The sequence below is a fragment of the Squalius cephalus genome, assembly GCF_949319135.1.
Source record: "Squalius cephalus genome assembly, chromosome: 13".
Classification (NCBI taxonomy): domain Eukaryota; kingdom Metazoa; phylum Chordata; class Actinopteri; order Cypriniformes; family Leuciscidae; genus Squalius; species Squalius cephalus.
The window spans coordinates 336,363-350,531 of NC_137134.1; the positions used below are offsets into that span (position 1 = coordinate 336,363).

Sequence of the window (14,169 nt, forward strand, 5' to 3'; positions counted from 1 at the left end):
TTCACAGTGTTGTCTGTCTTTTCAGTTTAATTGTGTAATAATGTATGCAGTGTTTGATTAGTATGTGTATAGTAAAATTGGGGTATGAGGAATTAATTCAATACTAATCAAAGACTGCACAATTAAACTGAATAGACAACACATTGTGTATGTTACATTATTAACCTTAATGAACTAGTTAACTCATACATTTATTACCATTTAAATTCCCAGGGAGCACGAAACTTAAACCCAGTTCCTTACAATGCTGAGTATTTTGGTCACAAATTACATATTGACCAAAACGAGAAACTCGTAATGTTCGGAGTTACGCATGTGATCGCAGTTGATGGGTACAGCTACAGAGTCGTTGGGCATGCAACCATGCCTGTCAAGAACAACCTTACTATCTATGAGGAGGTGTACAGGTTAGTTGGAAAAACCCCTGTAATAAGAAATCATTAGTAAAATGAAATACTAGTTGAGTTCTGGTGTTAAATGTGTGTTGTTTGAGTCATTCAGCTCAACTAATAGATATGTGTTTTAATATCAACTGTATGCTTTTAGGATTTGGGCCATTTTTATTAACGCTTTCCTTATTGTATTTCAGACCAGCTGTTCTGACCAATGGAATCTGGGACCAAGTACGTGTAGACTGTGGGAAATAATTTTATTTATGTCTCTTTATGCAAGAGATACTAGCTGCATACAGATATAACACAGTAAGGGAGCCTTACAAGCAGACACCTTCAACAAAGGTGAGTAGTTTAAAAAAAAAATAAAAAAATAAAATAATCATTTGTTTGAAACCTGTGGTAGGCCCTCTATAAGTTAATGTTTTTGATTCATATATTCAGTACGCATAAAAGTGGTGGACTGCAAGATTGTAATTTTAAGTTTTAAATCAGAACCACAGGATTGAGCGAATGTGGCCGGAGATAAACAACCGGGTCAATTACCCTATTAAGGAGGCTTTGATTCAGCTGACTGACCAGGAAATGATTGACATGGAGGACCCCACCACTCGCTACTGTGTGTCTGATCTCGCATGTCAGATAGGCCGTATTGGTGTAGGAAGAGTAGTGGACTCGTGGAATGCCCACAGAATACCAGGTATTCTTATTCTTATTAGCAACCAGTTTTTTTTTTTTGAGAGACAAACTAAAAACACTTAATTTTTTGCAGGGAGAGGTGTCCCAAATGCCTTGGGAGAAGGCGGTTGCTTCAAAAAGTTAAGTGAAGACCTGCTACCCAATTCCATAGTTGCTGCAAACATGTACTTACAAGAGATGGGATCCTCTCTGACCACACCAACAACATTTGGCATCTACCCTTTCTTAACAGAAGAGGACTGTGCATATGCAGAGCAGTCCTTTATTGATCAGTTTCCTGACCTGTCTGTCCTCTACAACCAGGGATGTAGTGGAGGCTAAACGCACGTAAACGCCGTTTACGCACCTCCCAAAATTCGAAAATTGCGTTTGCCCACCTCCAAAGTGCGTTTATCCACCTCTACATTGCGTTTATCCACCTCTAAATTTCACGTTATTTGAGCGGACTTTGCTTTTCCAGTGCGTGATCGCCGATCGGTACATGATTCGAGCATTTGGGCCGTTAACGACAGAGCAGAACGTGCAGCGCAAACACGGAGCAGAACTACACGCTCGTGAAGTTACTAAACAAGCTGCGCGAGAATGAAACTTGATCGCAGCCGCAACAGGAAATCATTAAAACTAGGGCTGCACGATATTGGGAAAAAATGACATTGCGATATTTTATTTTTCTGCGATATATATTGCGATATGAAATCTAATCTCATTTTTTCTTAAAAACAAAAATGGCAAACAAAAAACACTTACATTCTCATTTTAAATGATTTAAACATCAGAGTATTATTTAAATTAGAGTAAATTATTTGTTTGTAACTTTAGGATATGGTTTGAATTGTTAACATATTAACTAACATGAACTTACCATGAGCAATACTTTTGTTACTATTTATTAATCTTTGGTTATCTTAGTTTATATAAACACAGCTGTTCATTGTTTGGTAATGTTACTTCACAGTGCATTAACTATGTTAACAAATACTGTACAACTTTTGATTTCAATAATGTAGGCTATAGCCTAAATGTTGAAATTAACAATGTTGTAGAAGTGCAGTTTAGTAATAGTAAATGTTAACTAATGTAGTTAAATAGTTTAATAAATAGAACATTATTGTAAAGTGTTACAGATTTTTTTATACACCAATTCAGACGTCTTGTGAGTTCAGTGTTGGACAGGTCAGTTGTTTAAACCATTCATTAAATTGAATCGGTTCAAAGGAATCATTAGTTCGCGAATCGGACGTGTACGGCACGCGTTGTGTAATTATCTCGGCTGTTTAGGATATCGCACAAGATTTGACCAAAGAGTATAGAAGTAACAAGAGGCGAAACTCCGTTGCAGTTTTGACAACAGCCACTAGGTGGCGCTTCGGTAGCGCGGCCGCCATTTTGGACTGAACCAACGGCTTTACCGTTAGCACAACTACTGTACAGCATTAACATTATGTCTGGAAATAATTAGAAACAAAGAAAACAGTGTTCTGCCATCAACTGCAACAACTACCAGTGTACAACCAATCAACTAGCATTTCATAGATTCCCTAAAGATCCAGAGAGGTAAAGTAGAAAAGGTTTTATTAACTTTAAAGTGAGCTAACGTCAACGATAACAGGTGCTGTAACGTTAATGTAAGCTATCCCATAACCGCAGTAACAGTTTGCTAATGTTATGTATTTGGTCGAAATTGTCAAGACTCGAAATGGGCTTTTTAAATCGCAGATTTTTTCAGAGATATATGAACACCTAAGGCTATGTTCACACTTAGCGTCTTTTTTGACAAGAAAAAGTTGACAACGGCGTTTTTTTAGCAAAAAAAAAACGCTGGCGGCGTTCGGTTACAAATAGCAGCCGCGCGCGTCTTTTGTTGCTATAACAACAGCTGCAACACTTAGCCTAGTGCTGTGTGATGCAAAAAATGTCGAGAAAGAGAAAGTTGGCTCTTGCATTGGCTTTTGAAGTTACCGGGGAGGAGAATGTCGGTTCACAAAGACGTTTGTGGGTGCACGACATTATACGGGGAAGGAAACTGTATGGTGCTTACAACAATTTAGTCCAGGAGCTCCGGTTGGATGATGCACGGTTTGTGGCATATTTTAGACTACACAAAAGTCAGTTTGAAGACCTGCTACAAATCATTGCAACAAGGACGATTAGTTTATCTACCGGCACCGTCTCCATTTTTTCTTGTTGTTCTTGTTGTTATGGAAACGACAGGTCTCGCTACTCGCTTGACATTGGTCAGCTGTCAAAAAGGCGCTTGACGTAGGGCGTTCTTTTCAGAAAAGTTCAACTTTTTTCAACTTAAAAAGACGCTCTGAGCTGCAGAAAAAGACGCCGGCGGTGGCGTCTAAAAAAGCGCTCAGGACTTTTTTGAAAAAACGGTTTACTCCATAGGGTTATAATGTAGAACAGACGCTGGCAGTTTGAAAAAAGACGCTAAGTGTGAACATAGCCTAACCTGGCAAATGACCGCTTTATTAATTCATTGTTATCACTAAATTAACCCTTTAACTGTCACCTTTCTTTCGCATAGGCTAAACATGAAAATCACTATCCAAACTTAAATGGTTGTAATTCAAGAATGCTTTGGAATTTAGACCTATGGTTGGTCTTGTTTTAATTTGTCAGATTATTGTTGAAGTGAAATAAATTATGAAAGTGAAACAGAAAAAAGTTATATAAGTTTGAGTTTATTAAAATGTACAAATTTAAAAATATAATTATTTATATTTTATATAAAATATATATTTTACTCTAGAACTGCAAGAAAATGAAAGCAAAAAATCTGAACAAGTTGTGTTCCACATTTTAGGTTGATATGTTGATATCTCGCTTCCTCACCCTTTCTGCCGTGTGCTCTAACGTTAGCAGCTACACGGCTAATTTTAGCTAATTTGTGGGCAGCATCAGGGAGTATCAATATGCGGGAGACTCCCGGATCTTCCGGGAGACATGGGATGTCTGCTCTAGAGATATTAAAAACTAGAAACTACTTTTTAGTTCATTTAACCGCTTTTGAATTTGAACCGGTATCGTTCAATTCTATGACAGATATGTTGCGTTCAGTCCAAGATGGCGGAGCTGCAGCTCTGCGCATGGGTGAGTTTATTGCAATGGAACGTTCTATTGAGTTTCGCCTCTTGGTACTTCTATACTCTTTGATTTGACAACACAGAAAACATTTCATCACTTTTCATCATTTTTTCTTTTGTTCGACACCATCGTGTCAATTTATTTTGACTAATGTGCGCGAGGGAGAGAGAGCAAGACAGCGCTCGTGTTGTTTGAAGACGGTGAAGGTGAGCGCGCGCGCGGCCGGGGCTCTCTCTCTCTCTCTCTCTCTCTCTCTCTCTGCTCGTTCTTATATGCGCCCTGTTAAACTGACAGGACTTAAAAACACATGCAAATGATAAACTTTCACTCTATGATGGTTAAGCTGTGCAATTAATCCGCGAATCACATTCGTCAAGGGCCGGGGAGCAGCTGGCCCGTACGGTTAATGAATAACGGATCAACTACGACAGCCTACATCGCACATCCTGCGATGTGACTATCGTGGATTCGTACATCGCGATATCGATGCTTAAACGACACATCGTGCAGCCCTAATTAAAACGATGCAAAAAAAATGTTTTAATTTTTTTTTATTCATTACAGGCAGCTGGTTTAATGTAGGGAGCATGTCGAAACCCAACTGTACAAGATATTCAGAGGGAATCAAGCCTGCACCAGGTTAAAGGGATAGTTCACCCAAAAATGAAAATTCTGTCATCATTTACTCTCCCTCAAGTTGTTCCAAACCTGTATGAGTTTCTTTCTTCTGCTGAACACAAAAGAAGATATTTTGAAGAAAGTCGGTAACCAAACGACTGATGGACTCCATTGACTTCCATAGTAGGAAAAAAAATACTATGGATGTCAATGGGGACCAGCAACTGTTTAATTACCAACCTTCTTTAAAATATCTTCTTTTGTGTTTAGCAGAAGAAAGGAAATCATACAGGTTTGAAACAACTTGAGGAAGAGTAAATGATGACAGAATTTTCATTTTTGGGTGAACTATCCCTTTAAAGACTTTTCCCTCTACAGGGAAACACTGATCCACATTTTTCTGATAGACCAAACAACTAATCAATTAATTGAGGAAATATTCAACAGATTAATCGACTATGAAAATAATCCCAAGTCCCTAATCATTATGCACAAGTGCATTGCATTGGAAGCCCTGGATATAAGCCTCCCTCTCGATCTCTCTTAAATATTTTTGTTTTCTCTGTTTTTTCATTTAGTAAACTTTATAGATTTCAACCATATTATTCCTTTTTGAGTCTCTTTAACAAGAACTTAGATTAATGTATGAATTGAAAAAGTGATTGTGTGTGACCTATGATGAGGAAACAACCAGTGATACCCTTGGTAGTACCATCAAATGATAGCCTATAGCGATGTCATCAGGACACACATACACCGGTAGGCAGTGGCCCACCTTACCGGGTGACCACGTCGTGGTCCACCAGAATTTATAGTTTACCCACCTCTTTTTTTACCACTACACCACTGTCTACAACAGTGTAATTAACAACAATTACAGAAATTTTCAGGAAGCAGTTATGTGCCTTATTAACATTACTCACCGATATTCAAATCCTTAAAGGCAGTGTATCTACATGCACTCTTTGTGAAGATAGTGGAATTTAATTTTTTGATTATATTTTTAAATAAGATTGTGGGTCTCATTTTGTGAACCAAATTTAGTGAATTAAGTCTTCTTAATGAACATTTCTATTTTTTGTTAAGATTTGTACAACCAGTAGCTGTAATTGAGCAAATTAAAGTTTATCAAGCAAGTACTTGTTTGAACAAAACATTTATTAAAACACATTCATTGAACAATGTTAAATACAATTTTTATACCAATGAGGGAAGACAAATAAAACATCTTAAAAGGTTAATGCTCCTTAATTCTTTGCCCTGGAATGTATGCAAAGCTCTGTGAATGTGTGGGATTTCTCAACCTGGAACTTCTTCCCTGGAAAACAAACACCTTACCAATTCTAGTATAACTACAGTATCTATAAGTTGGGATGATACGTTTTTTTTTTTCGTGAAATTTTACAACCTGGAACATTGTTGTACTGAAGTATTATTTTATAAACTCCACTGCAGAAAAAAAAAACAAAAAAAAAAACCTGTACTGTAGTTAAAGATTTTAAATTTGTGTGCAATTACACACTCTGGAACACTTTTAAAGGAACAATTTTACATGCTCCATATCAGAAAAAAAAAATTGTAGGTAAGGATTTTACTTTTGTGTGCAATTTCACATCCTAGAACACCATGTCTATAAGAAAAAATGCTTCTTCAGAGAAGCATTTTACAACACATTTCAAACTAACTCTTTCACAACATCTAGAACAGTTGACAGACCAGCCACCCTGATGATGTTTAGCACAGAGAACTCAGACCTGCACTTTAAGCATTGGTTTGATGTTAATGCCCATTCTTCAATGCAAGCTCTACACCCAATGATGCTCCGGCAACATTCGGACAGCATTGGCTCACTGATGATGTCTGTAAAAGAATGGAGGATATGCATTAAAACTATGTCAACATTTTTTGTTGCCTACATTTTAGCATGTTGAGGTATACTGGAGTATATACTGATTGCAAAATAAGTTGCAAAATAAAAATATTTAAGAAGCACTATTCATTCTTTAGAAAAACTAAGTAAAAGAAAAGCTGGTAAAGGAAAAGTTGTTCAGTTTTGTTCAGTTCATTGCTTAGCCATTTGGAGTCAAATTCACGCACACATCCATAAAAAGAAAAAGTGTAGTGTAGTCCAGGGTATGTGAATGCTGCACACAAATATGGCAAGTTACACTACTCACAATAAGTTAGGGATATTGTTATTTACATGAGCTATTCCTATTTGGTCTGAATTTTAATGAAATAAGTAAAAGTATCCTTTGATACTACTAATAATGAATGAGAAGAAACACCATTTTCATTAGTGTAATATTTATTACCCCAAAAATGTAGACAATAACAAGGGTAGCCCCAAATAACAAAAATTGACAATGTCAGTAGCGGGTGTTTCCACCATTTGCCGCAATGACAGCTTGACAGCGACGTCTCATGCTCCTCACTAGCCTCATGATGTTGTCCTGAGGCAATGCATTCCACTCTTCCACAAGTGCTGCACGCAGTTCTGCCAGGTCACGTGGGGGTGGGGTACGATCATCCAGTCTCTGCTTCAGCTGGTCCCAAACGTGCTCTATAGCAGTGGTTCCCAAACCTGTCCTGAAGGACCCCCAACACTGCACATTTTCTTTGTCTCCCTAATCAAACACACCTGATTCAACTCATCAACTCATTAACCCATGTGATAATGAGCTGATGAGTTGAATCAGGTGTGTTTGATTAGGGAGAAAGTTGGGGGTGTGCTGGCGGAATTGGGGGATGATGATGGGTTCTATGATGTCTCTGAGGTGAGAACGTGCAGTGACTGAGCCATCTACAATAACCAAATCAGTTTTGCGCTGACTGGTGATGCCTGTCCAGACTGTTACACCTCCTCCACCAAAGCTAACTGTCACAGGTCGGGGTGGGCCAAGCCAGACTGCACCCACCCCTGGAAACGGGGTACCACCTCGAGGAACGTGTCAAGGACCAGACAGACAAGGGAATAAAGGAATAACTGTTTTCTTTATTAAGTTAAGAGCAGTAATTTGAAGAATCCTAATTAAAATCTTCTTTCTTGTCACCAGAGGGAATTCGATGGCCCCCTGGACCGTAGAGGGGAGAACGATCGTGGCGGCCCTGCAGCTCGTTGGAGAGGGATCAGGAGGAAACTCACACCGTCTAGGTAAGTCACTGGGTAAGTACTCTTTACAGGACTCAAGAGGAAGTCGTGGTTATACGGACCCCATTCGGACTGGAACCAGGTAAGTACTCAGGCGGGGAGGACACTTTGAGCGAGACACTCCACTTCGGCTGTGCACTGTAACCAGGTAGCAGGGTTTAACTATTCAACAGCACAATAAACATTCAGTTGAAATACCTTCTCTCTTTCTGAACAGGGCAGCGGCTTTCAATAGGAGCGTGTGGAGACCACCAGGCAGGGAGGATGCTTTAAGCGAGTCACTCCACTTCAGCTGTACACTGTAACAATGCAACAGGATTTAACCATTCAACAGTAGATGAAACATTCAGCTGCAATACCTTCTCTCGTTCTGAACAGGGCAGCGGCTTTCGTTAGGAGCGTGTGGAGACCACCAGGCGGGGAGGATGCTTTAAGCGAGATGCTCCGCTTCAGCTGTACACTGTAACAATGTAGCAGGGTTTAACAGTTCAACCGTAGATGAAACATTCAGCTGCAATACCTTCTCTCGTTCTGAACAGGGCAGCAGCTTTCGTTAGGAGCGTGTGGAGACCACCAGGCGGGGAGGATGCTTTAAGCGAGATGCTCCGCTTCAGCTGTACACTGTAACAATGTAGCAGGGTTTAACAGTTCAACCGTAGATGAAACATTCAGCTGCAATACCTTCTCTCGTTCTGAACAGGGCAGCAGCTTTCGTTAGGAGCGTGTGGAGACCACCAGGCGGGGAGGATGCTTTAAGCGAGACACTCCACTTCAGCTGTACACTGTAACAATGTAGCAGGGTTTAACAGTTCAACAGCATATAAAACATTCAGCATTAACAGAGCCGGGCTATCTCAAAATGGTAAGTTGGGCGCTTGATATATCAAAACCTTCCTTGGAGACGGTGAGTGAAAGACTGTAAGGAGAGAGTGCACAGCAGACTACTATTACTTCTCCACACGATGAACTTCACTCCATAACACAAACCGCGTGAATCGTCACTTCAGGCACTGCATTCCACTCGCACACCGTGCATTCGGGCCAGCACTCACCCACCGGTCTTTCTCCCACCAGATCGACTCTCGTCTCTCGCAAGGGCTCAACTTCTCTCCAGAGACAGCAGAAAACGGGTGCAGCGATCGTCACATTCAGCGAGGAGCGGACGAAAGTTGGAGACAGATCAACAATTCACTCGGTGTACTAGTTCACTCGTGCCACACACTTTCCAAACTCTCAACACCACTTCAGTGTTAGTGCATATAAACAACGAATCCGATACTCATCACTTTACGTCTTCCCCACTGCTGACGATATTCCTTGGGTTTTTGTTGATAAATACTTCACTCTCTTCTTTCCACTTCTCAACTTCAATCTTCGCCCGCTTCACAGCCCAGCCTCAAATACAAAACAGCTCGCCGACAAACACAGTATCTCACGGGAGGAGAACCACACGACAGTCTGCTTCCTCTCTATTTTTAAAGCCCCATCTGAATACGTGTCCCTCTCACAACACTCTCTGTAATTGCTCCACACCTGCTGTCAATCGGGCAATTGGCCTTGCTGCCATGGCAACAGATTCGCAGTGCAATAGAGACGGGTGTCCACTGGAGGTCTCCACAACAACACTGCATTCACAAGGACTTTAGTCTTTTCTCTAATTTTTGTCACACCGTGACATACCCCCCTGCCAAAACGTTCTAGTCCCTAGAACGGGATCCGGACACCCAATCTCCATACCTGACTGGGGGTTGTCCCTGGTTCTCCCGTTGGGACCGTCTCGGCGGGGAATTAGGTTCCTCGGGCCTTGGCCCTATCCCCAGTCTCCGAGGGACCACAGCCCATCCCACCACGGGAGGCGTCCACACTGATCTAGTCGGGGGTCTCTCCACAGCAGGTTTGGGATAATTTGGACAAGGGCGCATCAGGTTTCGGTGGAGCACCCGCTCTGGACCTGCTCTCCCTTCGGGACGGATGGCATACACAGGCTGATCGAGATGCGGCTGTCGTTGGACCACGTACGGCTGGGGCTCCCACCGATCACTGAGCTTACCCTTTCCTTGTCGTCGGTTATCTCGCACTAGAACTCTCTCGCCAGGCAGTAGCGGTGCGCTTCGAGCCGTCCGGTCATACAACCTTTTTTTCTTGGCTGCGGCTTGATTAATTCGGTCCGAGACCCGTTCATAAGCCAGTTGAAGGCGTTGATGGTGTCTGGTCACCCACCCCGTTACGCTGCCTCCCTCTTCAGCGGCCGTAGTCCCCAGCAATAGATCAACTGGTAGCCTCACGTGCCTTCCGAACATCAGGTAAGTCGGTGCATAACCCGTCGTGCTGTGAATGCTGTTGTTGTATGCCTGTACCATCGCCGGGAGGTTGTCAACCCAATGTCCCTGTTGGTCGCCTTCCAGGGTCCCCAAGAGACCGATCAGCGTCTGGTTAAACCTCTCACACCCTCCATTCCCTTGAGGATGATAGGGCGTCGTATGGGTCTTCCTACATCCATACAGTTGGCACAACTTATGCACTACCCTGGATTCAAAATTTGGCCCTTGATCCGAATGGAACACTTCAGGACACCCGAAGGGCTGGGTGACGTACCTCCACAGAGCATTAGCGGTGGTGATGGCGGTTTGGTCCAGAGTTGGGATGGCCCAGGCATATTTAGTGAACAGGTCCGTGATCACTAAGATGTTTTGAATCTGGTCGACCGGCCTACCCAACGTCAGATAATCCATAGCGATGATATGCATTGGTGCTTTGGCTCGAATGGGGACCATTGGAGCTCGAGGCTCTTTCCTGGCTTTAAACAAGGTACAGCGCGGGCAGCCCTGCAGGTAAGCCCTCGTAGTCCCCTCCATCCCAGGCCAGTAGAAGTGGCGTCGCAAGAGTGCCGTCGTCCTCTCCTGCCCTTGATGACCAAGCCTGGTGTGATAAGCCTCCAGCAGAGCATGACACCTCCCCTCGGGGACCACTACCTGACAGACCGGGTCACCCGAGTGCGAGTCCTGGAGGGACCGACAAATCACCCCCTCCTTCAGATGGAGCCTCTCCTTCTGGCCCAGCAGGCCTCTCACAATTCGGGTTTGAGCCCGACGTTCCGCGCCCTCCGGCCAATTGCCCTGTCCCAACCAGGCCCGGACCAATAACAGGTCCTCATCCTCACCCTGCAACATCCTCCAGCGCTGTGGGTCCCATCCCCAACTTGCAGGCGGCTCCTCCGGTGGTTGTCCCGGTGCCTCCACAATGCCCACCATCATTCCCTCGTCGCGGTCTACCTCAAGCATGGATCTCGGATCTTCCGGCCCTCCTTCAGGCCACCTAGACAGCACGTCAGCGTTGGTATGTTCCCTTCCTGGCCGGTACTGAAGCTGATAATCGAAGTTGGCCAATTGCGCCACCCACCTCTGTTCCACCGCCCCCAGCTTGGCGGTTTGCAGGTGTACCAGCGGATTGTTGTCGGTCACCACGGTTACCTTTGCTCCCCATAGGTAGTCTTTAAACTTCTCACTGAGCGCCCACTTCATGGCCAGTAACTCGAGCTTGAAGGAACTATAGTTGGCATCATTCCTCTCCGCGGGATGTAGACTCCGACTAGCATAAGCGATAACCCTCTCTTCCTCCTGTTGTTTCTGGGCTAAGACAGCCCCCAAGCCCAGATGGCTAGCATCAGTGTAAAGAATGAAGGGCTGTGTGAAGTCGGCGTATGCCAGAATGGGTGCTTGTAATAACTCCTGCTTGAGCCTCTGGAAGGCGGTCTCACATGCCGAATCCCACTGAATCGCCGGGGACCCTCGGCTCCTGGCGTGTCCCGTTCCGCCCAGCAGCTGGTTCATGGGTTTGGCGATCTTAGAGAAATCTTTAATGAATCGCCTGTAGTACCCTACAAAGCCAAGGAAGGATCGAACCTGGCGCACGGTCTTTGGGGCAGCCCACCCCTGTACAGCCGACACCTTCTCTGGGTCCACAGCAATTCCTGCAGCGCTCACTATATGGCCCAGGAACTTTACCTCTTTCCGGAAAAGTTGGCATTTATCCGGTTGGAGTTTCAGCCCGTACTTTTCCAGAGAGCGGAACACCTGCTCAAGGTGCTGAAGGTGAGACTCAAAATCGGGGGAGTAGATAATCACGTCATCTAGGTACACAAGAGTGGTATCCATCAACTGGCCCCCTAAACAGCGCTGCATTAGCCGTTGGAACGTGGCAGGGGCGTTGCAGAGGCCGAACGGCATCCGGTCCCACTCATATAACCCAAAGGGGGTCGTGAAGGCCGTCTTCTCCCGGTCCCGCTCGTCCACCTGTACCTGCCAGTATCCGCTCACCAAGTCTAGTGTGGAATACCAGGCCGCCCGTGTGAGACTCGTCAGGGAATCCTCGACTCGAGGCAATGGAAAAGCATCCCGCTTCGTCACTCGATTCAATCTAATTGAGTCAATCACACCTGATTCAACTCATCAGCTCATTATCACATGGGTTAATGAGCTGATGAATTGAATCAGGTGTGTTTGATTAGGGAGACAAAGAAAACGTGCAGTGTTGGTGGTCCTCCAGGACAGGTTTGAGAACTACTGAACTAGAGGAATTAACTAGCACTATGAGCACCATTCTCTCTGGAAAATTGGATATTGTTGCATCCATTAGATTAAAAAAGGTCAGAGAGAAAAGTAAAGCACCATGGTACAACAATACTACGCATTAGGGGTGGGCGATATCTCGATATTTACGATATATCGAGATATTTTTTAAACTCGATATGGATTTTGACATATCGTATATATCGATTTATTGTTTATATTTAATTCTGATTTCGCCACTTTGCTTGTTTGCCTTCTCTGTGCTGTGCTCGCCCCCGCCCTCCTCTGCCTCCTTGCTTTTGTTCCCCCTCCCCTCGCGTGTTGTCTCATTCAACCAAGTCCCCCGAGTCCGGTCAGGCACATCAATCTTTCCCCGCCCAGCGAGTGCTTGAAGTGCGTCAGAAACAGCGCGCACGCGATCAGTTGTTGTTGGTATTTTTTTCTGTAGCGTCGCCTCTCGCCGCATTGCTTTAACGCTTATTTTTGCTTTATCGCTTAACACACTCACACTTAACATGCTCCCCTGTAGAATGGGCCTGGCAGCTCGCGCCAGGTCTAGACACGGTGAAAGTTTCCTGATTGTGACGGATGGCCGAATTTACATGACACATTATAAATTAGCATTAGCCTACCTATTCTGCTATAGATACAGTGCCAAAAAGAAGAGAAGAGGATAAAGGTGGATAAAGACAGAGGTAAAGTGATGTAATGAATGAACAGTTTATCTAATTGCATAGTAGTAAGATACTGTAATTTAATGGCAGTTATTTTTACCTTAAACTTTATGCTAGCAGTTGTTCTGAGTTCTCCAGAGGCCCCAGACAGTGTGATTTTGTTACAATCATGTCAATTTTTAGATGCATTTGTATCACTTTTTTTTTAATTAATGTTTTACTCTACAGTTGTGCAGTTTTTGGGGGATATATGGCATTTTTTTTATTTATTTGCCAAAATTAGTAATGATATTTCTATACAGGTTTATTTAAAATAGTGCAATATGTATTATTTCTTCCTTTATTTTACAGTTAAATTATTATTTTTGTATACAGGGATTTTTTTTTTTTTTTAAATGTCGCAGAAACACTTTGTTCCTACATGAACTGCCTACCTATTTGCACTTCAATAAAAAAAGACTTTGTGGTATTTGCAGGCCTGATAGCGCTCCGGCGCCACGCCGGATTTCCGGCGTACAGACGTGTCTGCGAAAAAAAAAAAAAAAAATCAGGTTCGCGTTCACGTGAGAGGCGCTTTGCTTTCACTAAACCACATCAGTAAGCCTACTTCAGCCAATCGGTAATAGGGTAGGCAGGGGCTGGTCTTGGGTTTTGGCCAATCAGATTGATTCAGCAGTCACTCCACGTGCAAATTTGTTTTGTGTTTCCCATACACTACGAATGTGTTTCCCACACTGGCAGCACGAAACATAGCCAAAGTCATGGAGTGCAACTTTATGAAGCCAGGGGAAGACACCAAACCTGTCGATAAAGGTAGATCAAACTTGATGAAAAAATTATCGTGGCCTGATTTGAGGTAGCTCGCCAACAGGCCGTTCATATATGGCGTCTTTTGCGTGCTCAAGTTCATTCATATGTAGGCGCGCGGTAAGCGGTAATAAGCGCGCTCATAATTGAAGCGACGCGCTCGTTTTTTC

At 43.4% G+C, this 14,169-nt stretch overlaps 1 long non-coding RNA gene across 1 annotated transcript; it reads left to right on the top strand.

Moving 5' to 3' along the window:
• Positions 1-225: 225 nt before the first annotated feature.
• On the top strand, positions 226-1,186 carry LOC307170267. Its single transcript, XR_013823328.1, has 4 exons — positions 226-407; positions 590-737; positions 888-1,092; positions 1,165-1,186. It is a non-coding gene; the product is annotated as an uncharacterized lncRNA (long non-coding RNA).
• The last annotated feature ends 12,983 nt before the right edge of the window (positions 1,187-14,169 follow it).